Here is a 12,563-nt window from a genome sequence, read left to right on the forward strand (position 1 = left end):
TATAAATACATTATGTGTACACAACATACTTTAATAATAGCTCCCACACCGGTTTCGGTGACAGTGGCCGGTTTCATTGAAACCAGGCCAGCTATGTAGGAGTAATTTTATAGTACCCAAGTGTGTGCGCAGTATACAAGAGTACTCTCTATTCCTTTACTCTCATAACCCAGTGGGACGGAAGACCGACACGACCGGCGAGAGATCAGGCGCAGGACCGTCTTTTTTTACATGCCCATCCGACGCATGGATCATCTTACTTGTCAGACAATCAGGTGATCAGCCTGCTTTGTCCTAACCAAACTTGAAAATAACATGCTTTCAACGCGGGAATCGAACCCACGACCTCCGTCAACAGCCGTGCTCTATACCACTAGACCACGGAGGCGTCATCTATACATATAAATAAAATTGGAGTGTCTGTTTGTAATATTGAAAGAACCGTTTTTTACTAGATGCATATTGTACAGTATGTACAATATCTGGCTAGTGAATTAAACACAGGAATAACGTATAACTGAACACTAGTACTCTGGTGACGGCTGGTGTAGAAGTGATCATCAGACCGAAGTCGAGCGACCACTCCCACCCCAAGTACCTAAGTACCTAAGCGGCCATCTTTATTTATTCTTATATACTACACATATGAATGTATATAGGGTACAGACACCAAAACAACCTTTTTTACAATTTTTGTCTGTATGTCTGTATGTCTGTCTGTTTGTTCCGGCTAATCTCTGAAATGGCTGGAGCGATTTTGACGGGACTTTTTTTGGCAGATAGCTGATGTAGTAAGGAATAACTTAGGCTACTTTTTAACCGACTTCCGAAAAGGAGGAGGATATATTTTACTTTTTTGTATTTGTTCTCGGACAACTACGCCGTTTGTGGACCGATTTTCAAAATTTAACTAAAGTTCACGCGGACGAAGTCGCGGGCAACAGCTAGTACTTTATAAAGAATGCAAGAAACGAATCACATTTTCATTATCTTATTCCAAGCTATCGCGTAAGTCTGAGGTATTCGTACCTCATTATACCTAGCTGTAGCGAGTGCCATTATAACGCAGTTTATTAATTTCATTACTCACCTTTGCAGCACTTTGAACCTTGGTTGCTACAACATAGAATTCAAACTCGTGCAACATCAATCATGAAACCGACTATACAAACTCAAGTTTTTAATTTTCTTCAGCCTTGGATGCTCACTTCTGGTCGACTTCTTTCAAATGCAGAACAACTTTTTCGTATAATTGAGACAAGTCTGGACATGTCGAGGTGCGAGTGGATGAGAGTGGATGAGAGCGGGTGAGAGAGCTCTCCGAGCCCTCGTCTCCGGTCTAATTAGCGCGGGGAACGTTTTCGACATTTTTAAATAAATATATATTATTTTATGAAATAAATAACGCGCAAACGGGTCCGAGCAACGAGCAAACCTGATGGAAAGCTACTTCCGTCGCCCATGGACACTCGCAGCATCAGAAGAGCTGCAGGTGCGTTGCCGGCCTTTTAAGAAGGAATAATAATAGCTCCCACACCGGTTTCGGTGACGGTGGCCGGTTTCATTGAAACCAGGCCAGCTACGCAGGAGTAATTTTATAGTGCCCAAGTGTGTGCGCAGTACCCAAGAGCACTCTCTATTCCTTCACTCTCATAACCCAGTGGGACGGAAGACCGACACGATTGGCGAGAGATCAGGCGCAGGACCGACTTTTTACCTGCCCATCCGACGCATGGATCATCTTACTTGTCAGACAATCAGGTGATCAGCCTGCATTGTCCTAACCAAACTTGGAAATAACATGTTTCCAACGCGGGAATCGAACCCATGACCTCCGAGTCAAGAGCCGCGCTCTATACCACTAGACCACGGAGGCGTTTTAAGAGGGAATAGGGTAATAGTGGAGAGTAGGGTTGGGAAGCGATGGGAATAGGGGAGGGTAGGGACGGGAATAGGGTAGGGGATTGGGCCTCCGGTAAACTCACTCACTCGGCGAAACACAGCGCAAGCGCTGTTTCACGCCGGTTTTCTGTGAGAACGTGGTATTTCTCCGGTCGAGCCGGCCCATTCGTGCCGAAGCATGGCGCTCCCACGTCTATGTTCACATATTATCCTTTTACACGTAATAATATGATGAAATTGGTGATCGTTCGATAGAGTGTACAGTATAGACTCTGGTATAGGTACGCATGAAATTTGAAGAGAATCATCAGCGTTAATTTCAATATTGACAAAATAAATAAAACTCCTTTTTTAAACCACCACGTAGAACTACGTAGTGGTAGGGTCGTTCTTGTCAATAGTCGTATCAACCAGCTATGTCATGTCACAAAGGACCACCATAGGCGAATATCAACACGGCCTAGAATCATGGTTCAAGCGAGTCTTTTTTATTCTTTTGACATTGAAAATATCTTCATTTTTCAGAACAGAAGTGAAGCAAGAATGTTCGACTAAGGTTAACCGACAATTTGCCATGTTGAAAAAGGGAATAAAGTAATAAACGAGGTATTTCATATCTCAAACGGCTGCACTCTGGTAGCTAGCAGTAGTAAAGAACGCCATTACCGGGTTTACCGGTACAGTCTTTCCCACCTTGGAGGTTCTACCAAAATAGTCCTTATGACGTTGGGATAAAGGAACTATAAGAGGTAAAACGTGGACGAACATACTTTCCACCTGTAGTGAACACCGCGTACACAAGTAACAGTTCGTTCAGACTTATTTTACCTCAAATGTATGAATATGATCTTTATGCCGTTGTAACAAAAGTCAAGTTAGAGTAAAATAGCTTGCACTACAGGGTGATCTTATTTAAGTACCTGCGATGCGTGGCGGCGGCATTATGCAAGTATCTTCACGTAACTAAGTACGCTATAGGGAGATGATGTAAACCCCTTTTCACACTGAATATACCTATAATCTATATACATATTTTGAAATTTTAGAAAAGTTTTTAAAAGGCTTGGCAAACACTATAGTTTGACGTTTGACGCTAAAAATGAAAGGCAATAGCGGGCCTGTCCCACTCGCGCGTTTAGGTATCGAACTGTAAGTACCCCCTTAAAGGGGCAGATCACAAGGGGAGTCCCTTGCAAGCGAGCGGTGACGCGCGCGCAAGATTTTTTCGTCGCATACGTACTGATTTAACCGCTGTGACATAATCGTTATTAGCCCCAATTTCACCAACGACTGTTAAAGTTAACGCTCGAATTAGTATCACGTTACCTCTTTCGTTTTTCTTATGAATGAAAGAGAAGACATGACAATTTAACAAGCTGTTAACACTAACAGACGTTGGTGAAATTGGGACTTAATATGATAAATATGAACAATTGAAAAAAGTCAAAGAAATATTTCAATAAAGTAATTTAAGACTTTAAAATACAAAAAAAGATAAAAAAATACACAAACACAGCAAATAAATTAATTTGTTACAAACAAACCGCATACTACACATAAATAAACACAAGTTACTATGTTTAAGTTGTAAAAAATTCCTGACCAGCTCCTACACTATAATCGAATATAAAACTATTTTAAAATATACGTTGGGTTACTATTTGATTATTACTATAAAAAGGTTTGCTCTTAGTAGCTATAGTAATTAAAAGAAGATTATTTTATTTTCTAAAAGGTGACAATCTTGATTTCGTCAGAAAGGGTGCCTCTTACGCGATAGAAAGAGAGCGTACATGTAGGCAAATATAATTGTAGGCACCTAGCACCACGCGGTCGGAATTTGAACTTTATAGTACCGTAGCATGAGTTGTTATTTTTTAAAACGGGTTGCACGAGTGGGAAATCTGTTGGTACTACTAATATATTATATTCTGTGGCAATAGGGAACTCATTACATTAATTAAAGCTGACACGTAAATCTAAAAGCGGTAATTAAAGGCGCTTTCATTTAAAAATCCGCACTAGAAATGAAATAATAGAAGTGAACGGAAAACAAATCGATAGGGCACAAAAGGTGAGAGAACAAAGAGCGTCAATTATATCCCGATCGTGCCCGCCCGGCCAATCGTGAGACGTCTGGGAATGTGTCAGTCGGCTGGGCATTGTGAATGCACCTTTAGCGTCATTTACTTTTTAACGCCGAGGCCATAAGAGTCCTCCGAGAGCTCCGCATTAGCGATGAATTGAAGCCATTGCGATCCCGGCTCGGCGGGATATAAGACGGTGCCATTTTAGACGCATAAGAGAAAATATAATATTATGAGCAATAAGATCTTTTAGAATTGCAGTCTGGATATTAGAGTAATAGTGGCGAAGAAGTGGTTTTGGATTAGGAACCAATATAGTCTCTTTAATAGGCAGAGTTTTACTGAGCTTAAAACTTTTAAGAGGTCACGAACGCAGATGGGTATTTATAAGAAGAGTTTATATGGAAATTATAAGAACTACACCGCTGTAGAGTACGCACGGTAAAATAAAAGAAAGGCAAAAGTTCATTGTAAAAGAATTATTATCTATCGCATATTATAAATATATTAATTTGCAAAAACCTGTGACTTAAAAAAGCATACCATCAAATCGATTAAAATTATTTAGAAAACAGTGGTTAAGGCCATCCCTTAAGCAAACGACCTTGACAATACATTTGCCGCGTTGCCGAGATCGCACTAAAAACCTTTTTTTTTTACTTATCATAGTTCAAAATTGCCGTTTAAAAAAAATCTATTGGCCAATACATAGTATGTAATTATGTAGTTAATGGAATTGTCTATCTATTGGCGTGTGTTTATAAATGTAATTTAGTAAAGTAAATGTAATTTGTAAATACTAGGGAGATACTGAATGTATGCTTGAATTTAAATAAATTGGTATTACTTTGGAAGCTGATATCATGAGTATAATAAACAAAAGTAGGAAATTAATAACGTAGAAACGAATGTTCATATGCTGAAGATTATTGCTGTATTTTTGTTATAATTTTGTAGCTTTCAAATTATGAGTTAATAAGGCTCTAAAAACGGTAAATTACGCATCTCCGTAAGGGGAGCGTCTTAATTATAATCATGCTATGATAAAAAATAGCTTCGTTATTTTCGTTATTGATTATACATAATATTATACAGATAAAAAGTTTTACTAAAATTCGGCAAATTCCTTATTTCATAAAGGAAACATCTGAGACTGAGAATAATTCCGATCGTGGAATTTGAGCTCTTTATCAAATTATCTTAAACTTTCAGGCCCTAAAAGAGAAAGTCTGTTATCTTTAATATTTAAATATAATGCCTAAAATTCTCTATAATCTTTAGTATCTAAATTTCGAGATAACATCTGTTTGGTATTCATTAAATTATTGCGATCAAAGCAAAAAAGTTTAGCACAAGAAATTGATAAAACATTTTAATTTATGGGGAATATTTCTTTGACAACGTTTGTGTCTTACTTGAGAATACCGTTGCTGAAATTGGACATCATATTGTGATCAAATCCTGTTGAATAAACGAAACCGTAGCAGATAAATCAGATGGTCATCATAATATTATTGTGAAGGATCCATAGACATAGTTATATTGATCTAGGACCATCACAAGCAATGTCATGTAACTTCAGAAGTCCCGAGGATGCGAGGAGCTATTTGAAGCCTGTATACAGGGTGTAACATAACTAAGTGATAATACTTTAGGGTGTGTTGAAAGAGTAAATTTTTTATCAGTTTTGTATGAAAAAAATGATGACGCGGGGGACGCTTGCCCATACAAATCATTAAAAATCTCTCCTACCTATAGGGGATGGGACCCTACAGTACACACCCTTTAGATACATACCCTAAAGTAATATCACTTAGTTTTGTTACACCCTGTTTCAGCGTCGAAAGGAGCTCCATACAAACACATCGTATGTTTGATGTTTGTGTTATCATAGTGGATTTCCATAATACACCGTACCTAATTAACATTATGCGATCTTGTGTTCAATATTTGTTTGTATTGTACAGCATACGTCAGCCGAGTGGGTAGGTAAACTAATATAAGGCAGGAGACATAGAAACATGTTGCGGTCACAATATATAGTTAGTTTTAAACATAACGAATTATAGGATTATTTATCCCTTATAGCAGGGTTTCTCAAAGTGGGGTTCGCGAACCCCTAGAGGTAAGTACCCCATTCGACGGCAGGGGGTTCGCGACAAGATTTACGTAATGGTGGCAACAGAAGTCATTATTGGATATGTCCGTTAATGAAACTCTTCAAACTGATTTCAAAAAGATGTCTTTGATAGATTTTTGGGCAGTTAGAAAGGCAGAGTATTTCTAACTCTCACACAAAGCGGTGAATTCCCCGCTGGGGGGATTGGGGGGGGTTTCCAATATAAGTAAGGGGGCTGTCACCTGGAAATTTAACAGGGGTTCGTGGAGCCGAAAGTTTGGGAATCTCTGCCTTATAGGGTTCCGTTTTTTTATCCTTGACTACGGAACCCTGAATACAGCTAAAGTAAAGAGTTATTTTTAAAGTATTTTACATTGAGTTTGTTTTCTTTTAAGTTATTACAGCTGTATAAATAAAATATTATTACAATTTAATATAAATCTAAATATTTACAGTACTATTATTATAGTTAGGTCAATTCTAAATTACGAGGTATGATAAAATTACAATAACACGTTAATTAATTACTGTTATCAGTACTTTAATTATATGTATTATCATTAAAACAATAAATGAAAGCAACCATAAATCAAATAATTGTAACATGACTTCATTTTCACGAATCTCTAATAAGCATCGGTGGTTCAGTGGTAGAATGCTCGCCTGCCACGCGGGCGGCCCGGGTTCGATTCCCGGCCGATGCAACTTTTTTTTTTTTAAACTTTTATTATTTATTTAGAGTCTCCATTCGTATTACAAGAAAGTTATTCTTAAATCAATAGCAATCGACTTAATTCAACAAACTTTTTGTCTTCTTTAAAACAAAGAGTGCAGGTAACTGGTAAACGATTAAGATATTTTCACCCGGGACGAGTCCCCGACTGCGCGCCACCCCGGATAATCTCCGGTTCAATACGCTCGCGAACATTCAGTACTTACTCGAAGGCAATACGACTGAGAATCGCGACCATCTGCGACGTGTTCCACATTGAGGAGCCGAGGATTACGAATTTTTTCGACTCGATTTTATTACAGGTGCAAAGAACTGCAATTAAAATTAACGTTCTATTTTTCAGCTGCAGAAAAATTAGTTCTATTTATACAGGGACTGTTTTAGTGTAATAAGACTCGATTTAGCTTTTCGAGGTTATATTTTCCGTTTTATCCCCATTTTCATTTTAAATTAAAAGCGTGTGTGTTTTGCGGATAACTTTAGCTTTTAGTTGCCATGACCTATATCACCAATGAAAATTTACTCTACAATGCTTACCGAATGGGTAATTACATTTTGTTTTGGATGGTCGCGAAAACAAACGAACGCAACATAAACATGTCACCCCATACAAACACACAAGCGGTTAATGCAATTAAAACAAAATTAAAACAAGCATTTAAAGGTAACGAAAACAGAGCACAAAATGGCGCGTATTTATAACGGGACAATTCGAGTGTTGAGCTGCAATTACGGGATAGAGTATTCATTTATTTATAGTGCAAATTTGCGCAGCGGCCCGCCTGCGCCGACTAACGGGCATACTTAGTAAAATGAAAATGATAACAAGACCGCAACACCAAATTCCCAATTCGCAAAGCGAAATAAAAGCAGATCTAACTCGCTCCGATAGATAACGGTTTAATCACACGAAATGTTGCAAATTATTATCGATGATATCGATTAATTATTATCGATATCGATATAGTGACTAATGGATTTCAGAAAGAAAAAAACTTAGATTCAACTTAGCATCAAATAAAACAATACTTCGTTTGACTTGGGGATGCTGAAATCAATGATAGCATGTTTATTGTTCATACCACAACTAAAATACGTGGGAGAGCCATGCTTCGGCACGAATGGGCCGGCTCGACCGGATAAATACCACGTTCTCACAGAAAACCGGCGTGAAACAGCGCTTGCGCTGTGTTTCGCCGAGTGAGTGAGTTTACCGGAGGCCCAATCCCCTACCCTATTCCCTTTCCTACCCTCCCCTATTCCCTTCCCTTCCCTACCCTCCCCTATTACCCTATTCCCTCTTAAAAGGCCGGCAATGCACATGCAGCTCTTCTGATGCTGCGAGTGTCCATGGGCGACGGAAGTTGCTTTCCATCAGGTGACCCGTTTGCTCGTTTGCCCCCTTATTTCATAAAAAAAAAAATACTCGAAAACTATCCAAAAACCTGAATGAAATACAAAATATGCAAAACATGTGAAGTTTTTACCATGTTACTTTCTTTCATATTGCAGAAGCCAGCCGAGCTTAAAAATTACCGAGCGCAGGATCTCCTCCAGCATTAACCTCAGTCAGAATGCTATTCTTCGGTTAATTTACAGTCGAAAATGTATAGGAAACTAACATGTTAGGTAATGTTAGTTTATGCTAATCATGATGAGGAGAATTCAGCTTTGGGATCTTGGCGTCGGCACTCGCGCGAAATACTATATTTACATCGTTGTGATGCACGGTAGAATAATTTAGAGTTTATAATCTACTGATTTTGCTCGAGTTTCCATTTTTAAACTCATCTACAGCAATTTTGTAAAAATAAATCTAAAACTTCGATATCCTCCGCACGCGTACCGGTTAACCGTATCAGATAAAAATTGTCCAAAGAAATGGATATTCAATACAAATAAAAACGAAAGCAATAAAAATCCTCTATAAAAATTTACTCCATTACAAAAAGCCCGCGGAACAAAGCGGCGGGCACTATCGGAATCCTTTGATCCGATTAAAATGTGCAACGTGTACTAGATGCAAATCACACGGAGCGTCATTTTTTTTAGAAAAAAGCCAACGTTTTCGGCCTCAACGATATCACTTTTATGAGGAAAGTGCTCCGTACAGTTCGGCTTTTATCGCGCGCTTAGAATAACGCACTGTTTGTTATATGGAAGAGGATTTTCAGTCCAGCAGTTTATCCGGTGCACCGAGCACGGAGTCACAGAGCAGCATATTACGACAAATAATAAATACCACTTCATTTATCACTACGAAAACACCGCACAATGCAGACAAAAACTTGGGCGCGATGTAAATCTGCTAAAATACCGGAAAGAGGCCCGAAATAAATTCGGAGAGGTTCTCAAATGGGACCGATTTCCGAGTCTCCACACGTACTTATAATAAAAACATCACTCTCGGGGGAGAAATACGGAGCATTAGACACGATAAGTCCGCGAGCACTACTCACATAATATACGTAGGCATAACGGGAGACGGGACGGTCGCAGGTGTCGAACCTTTCGTCGGCAGACGTACGTGAAAAACTCATTCGGCGGCAACAAAAGGAGAGCCCCGGCACATAATTCGGAGGCCAGGTGTCGCGAGAGATAAAGCGATGACGTCCCCCGCTACCGTGATTTAGATATGACCTTCCGAACGCAATCTGCATCATCCCCGTATTGTGTACTCGCGTTTGAATGGGTTAAAGAAATCCGGTGAATATGGGCCCGAGTTATTACTCTCGCCGAATCCTCCCGTCGCGAATTGAAATAAAGGGATACTTTTGTATTTTATTCTATGTGATGTTGATTTATGTTTTCGTAGAGGCCCACCTGCTCCTCGCTTTAATATATCAGCTTCAGCGAACGAGGACGCAATGATAATGGTTGCCGCGAATAAATTCATAATTTCTCCCAGTTTCGCTTAGTAATGATAACGGTTATTAGAAGCTGGAACTGAGCAACTTCGGCCATATAGGAAACGAACACACACAGAGATTCGCTCATTAGAATGTTTCGGATTCGGTTGAACATAACTTCCTGCAAACATTCATACAACAATTTATACACAAACTTTTGCCGCAATTTCTAACACTAGTTTAGTTCAGTAATTACCGAGTTGACTCTATGATTAGGCGTCCAGTGCATGTTAAGCTATAATAAACTTTGCGCCGACAATTTCTAGTTAAAAACTTTTGTGTACAGTAAAAGTAAGGCGTTTCGCTCCCTGGGGTAGGTACACTAAGCGATTATGCGCTGGTGCTAAAACTGGCCGCTCGCCACTCACGGCCCGGCCACGTTCAAATAAGTTTTAATAGAGACCTCCATACAATTGTACGAGGCTATAAAATAGCTTTTCATAATATTTTACCAAAGTTATAGAAAGTTTTATGTGAGCAAATATTAGATTTCACTACTTTTGATCATAATATTATGTGGGAATGAAATTTGTTGATAAATAAAAAGTAGTAAATTGCTGAGTCAAAATAATTTAGCATGAAATTAAGTTGGGAATAAAACCTGTAATGAAAAATAAATGAGAGAAAAATCTCTTGTAATAGTTTAGTGTTCATGACAGCTGTAATTAATAAAAATAAGACTTACTTAAATACAATAAAGCAAATATCTATAGTTTACTATTAATTCATCACACAAAGAATAATGAAATTTCATCACAAATTAATCATCACAAAATCTACATAAGCCGTGACATTCACAGTACGCCAACAATGTTTTCAACAATAACAGGTGCCAAATAACACAATATAAAGGCTATAAAACTACCGAACCTAGAGGACCGTAAGTTGAGGCGCGGCCCGCACGCGTCCCCAGAAGTTTTATCGCCACAATGAGGGAGCGTAAACGTTCAGATGGTAATGCGACCCCGTCGTAAAAAACTTTTCATACAAAAACTTGGACACGTTGTATTATGGATGTGTGATCGCTTTGTTTTTATCCTTGCGGATCCTCTCTATATAATGATAAGTTCTTTATTTCTTCCTTTAATAAAAATATTCACGCTGTGTATACAGACGTTATACAGTGTTGTATGTTAAAAAAAAAATGTTATAATTGTGATACTTTGGAAAAAAAAATGCTTGATAGACAGAAAGGATTTATTACAACTATGTAGAGAGCTTTTATTTTATTTTGACCATTTCCTTTATTCGTTGACGACTTATCGTCATTAAAAATTAACCCTGTGTACTCGTAGTTTATTCAAAAATTTATTTTCTTGCATAATTTCTAAGCATGTTCCGCTAATTACATATCCATCTGACCTTGGTTATTCATAGTAAATTTTAGATTTCTCACATCGCCAATTTTTAAGCGTGGCACCAAACAAACTTCTAGTTATTTTGTTCAACGGACACACTAGTTTTACTTATAACAGAAAACGCTTCACGTCTGCCATATAACATATCATGTTCGGTCTGTTCCAAATATAGAAAGCAATAGGTGCAGGCAATTTATATCTTGATCGAATTTCACGAACACGCGTCGACAGCAGCAAATATGATATTATTTCCCTGAACCATTGTGGATCGTACAAGTCAGTTGTCGAAATTTTTGACTAAAAATCCAATATAAAGATATATTAAAGTGAAACGTCGCTTTAAAATAACTTTATATTAGAAAGTACATAGTACATACTAAGGTAAAAAAGACGAAATAAAAAAAATACCCATCTGTAGTCAGATTAGCGTATGATTATAGGGACTAAACATCAGTATCAAAATAAATATTTTCGAAACTAAAACATAAGTTTTTGATCTATTTGTAAGACACAAACTTGCAAATAAATTTAAAAAATCATGCACAGATCTATAACATCACAATTATAGAGTTCAATCAATAGATAGAACGACTCGTAGCCTGAAACAAAATACTATCAAACGAAACAGCGATATTTGTATCAGCAATCGCAATTCAATTAGCACGGACGACTACCAATAAAAACAATAAATACCATCAAATACCAATTACAATAGCGGTTCACACGTACCACGGCAATGATAGGGCCCGTATAGGAGATTATCTTAATGGCGTCGGCGTACACGAATTATGTATTCGTGGGGCACAATCGCGCCAAATGAGGGGCCAATCAGCCGACCCGTGTTCGGTAAACGGTGATGACGTGACGACAAACCGAATCGATATTAACATACGTGCTCCGATATCGCCAAGTTTCAAATTTGATAAAACGTTTGATGCTACTCGGGACGACGCGTGACAGGGTGGGGCTGGGGTTCACGTGGATCTTTTGACGTTCGAGAAATATGTAACGAATATAACTGTATTCTTTTCATATTTCTCATAAAAGAAATACAAAGATATTTGTAAGGATTAGTTTACAAGACCTACAATGTTATTTTTGTAATGTTACAGATACTGTGGTAAGCGCTAGATGGGAACAAAGCACTTAAGGATTATAATAATTATGCTTAAAATGTCCCTATTTTTCGTGGGATCAAAAATAAATTAAATCTATAGTAGTACTGTTTTCCAAATATCACCATAGTTTATATTACATTTAACAAAGTTAACAAAACAAACGAAAGACAAAACAAAGATGAACAATATCTGGATGATCTAAAATCAGGACCTTTGGTACTTCGGAATGAAGCTATCGAGAGTTTCAATGCTAGTCACTAATTATGAATGCCTCTAATCAACAGGACTTTGACTGGAAATGACTTTTGCACCGATATCTTGTTTGTTCTATTTTAGG

The 12,563-nt window shown here is 38.0% G+C and overlaps 1 protein-coding gene and 1 non-coding gene across 5 annotated transcripts in view; one reads left to right on the plus strand and one right to left on the minus strand.

The window, feature by feature from the left end:
- Positions 1-12,563, minus strand: part of LOC121734274 (furin-like protease 2) — a 301,354-nt gene that overhangs the window by 41,825 nt on the left and 246,966 nt on the right. The gene's annotated exons all lie outside the window — the stretch shown is intronic.
- Positions 6,742-6,812, plus strand: Trnag-gcc. The gene has a single exon. It is a non-coding gene; the product is annotated as a tRNA-Gly (tRNA).

Source organism: Aricia agestis, chromosome 15 (genome assembly GCF_905147365.1).
Source record: "Aricia agestis chromosome 15, ilAriAges1.1, whole genome shotgun sequence".
Classification (NCBI taxonomy): Eukaryota; Metazoa; Arthropoda; class Insecta; order Lepidoptera; family Lycaenidae; genus Aricia; species Aricia agestis.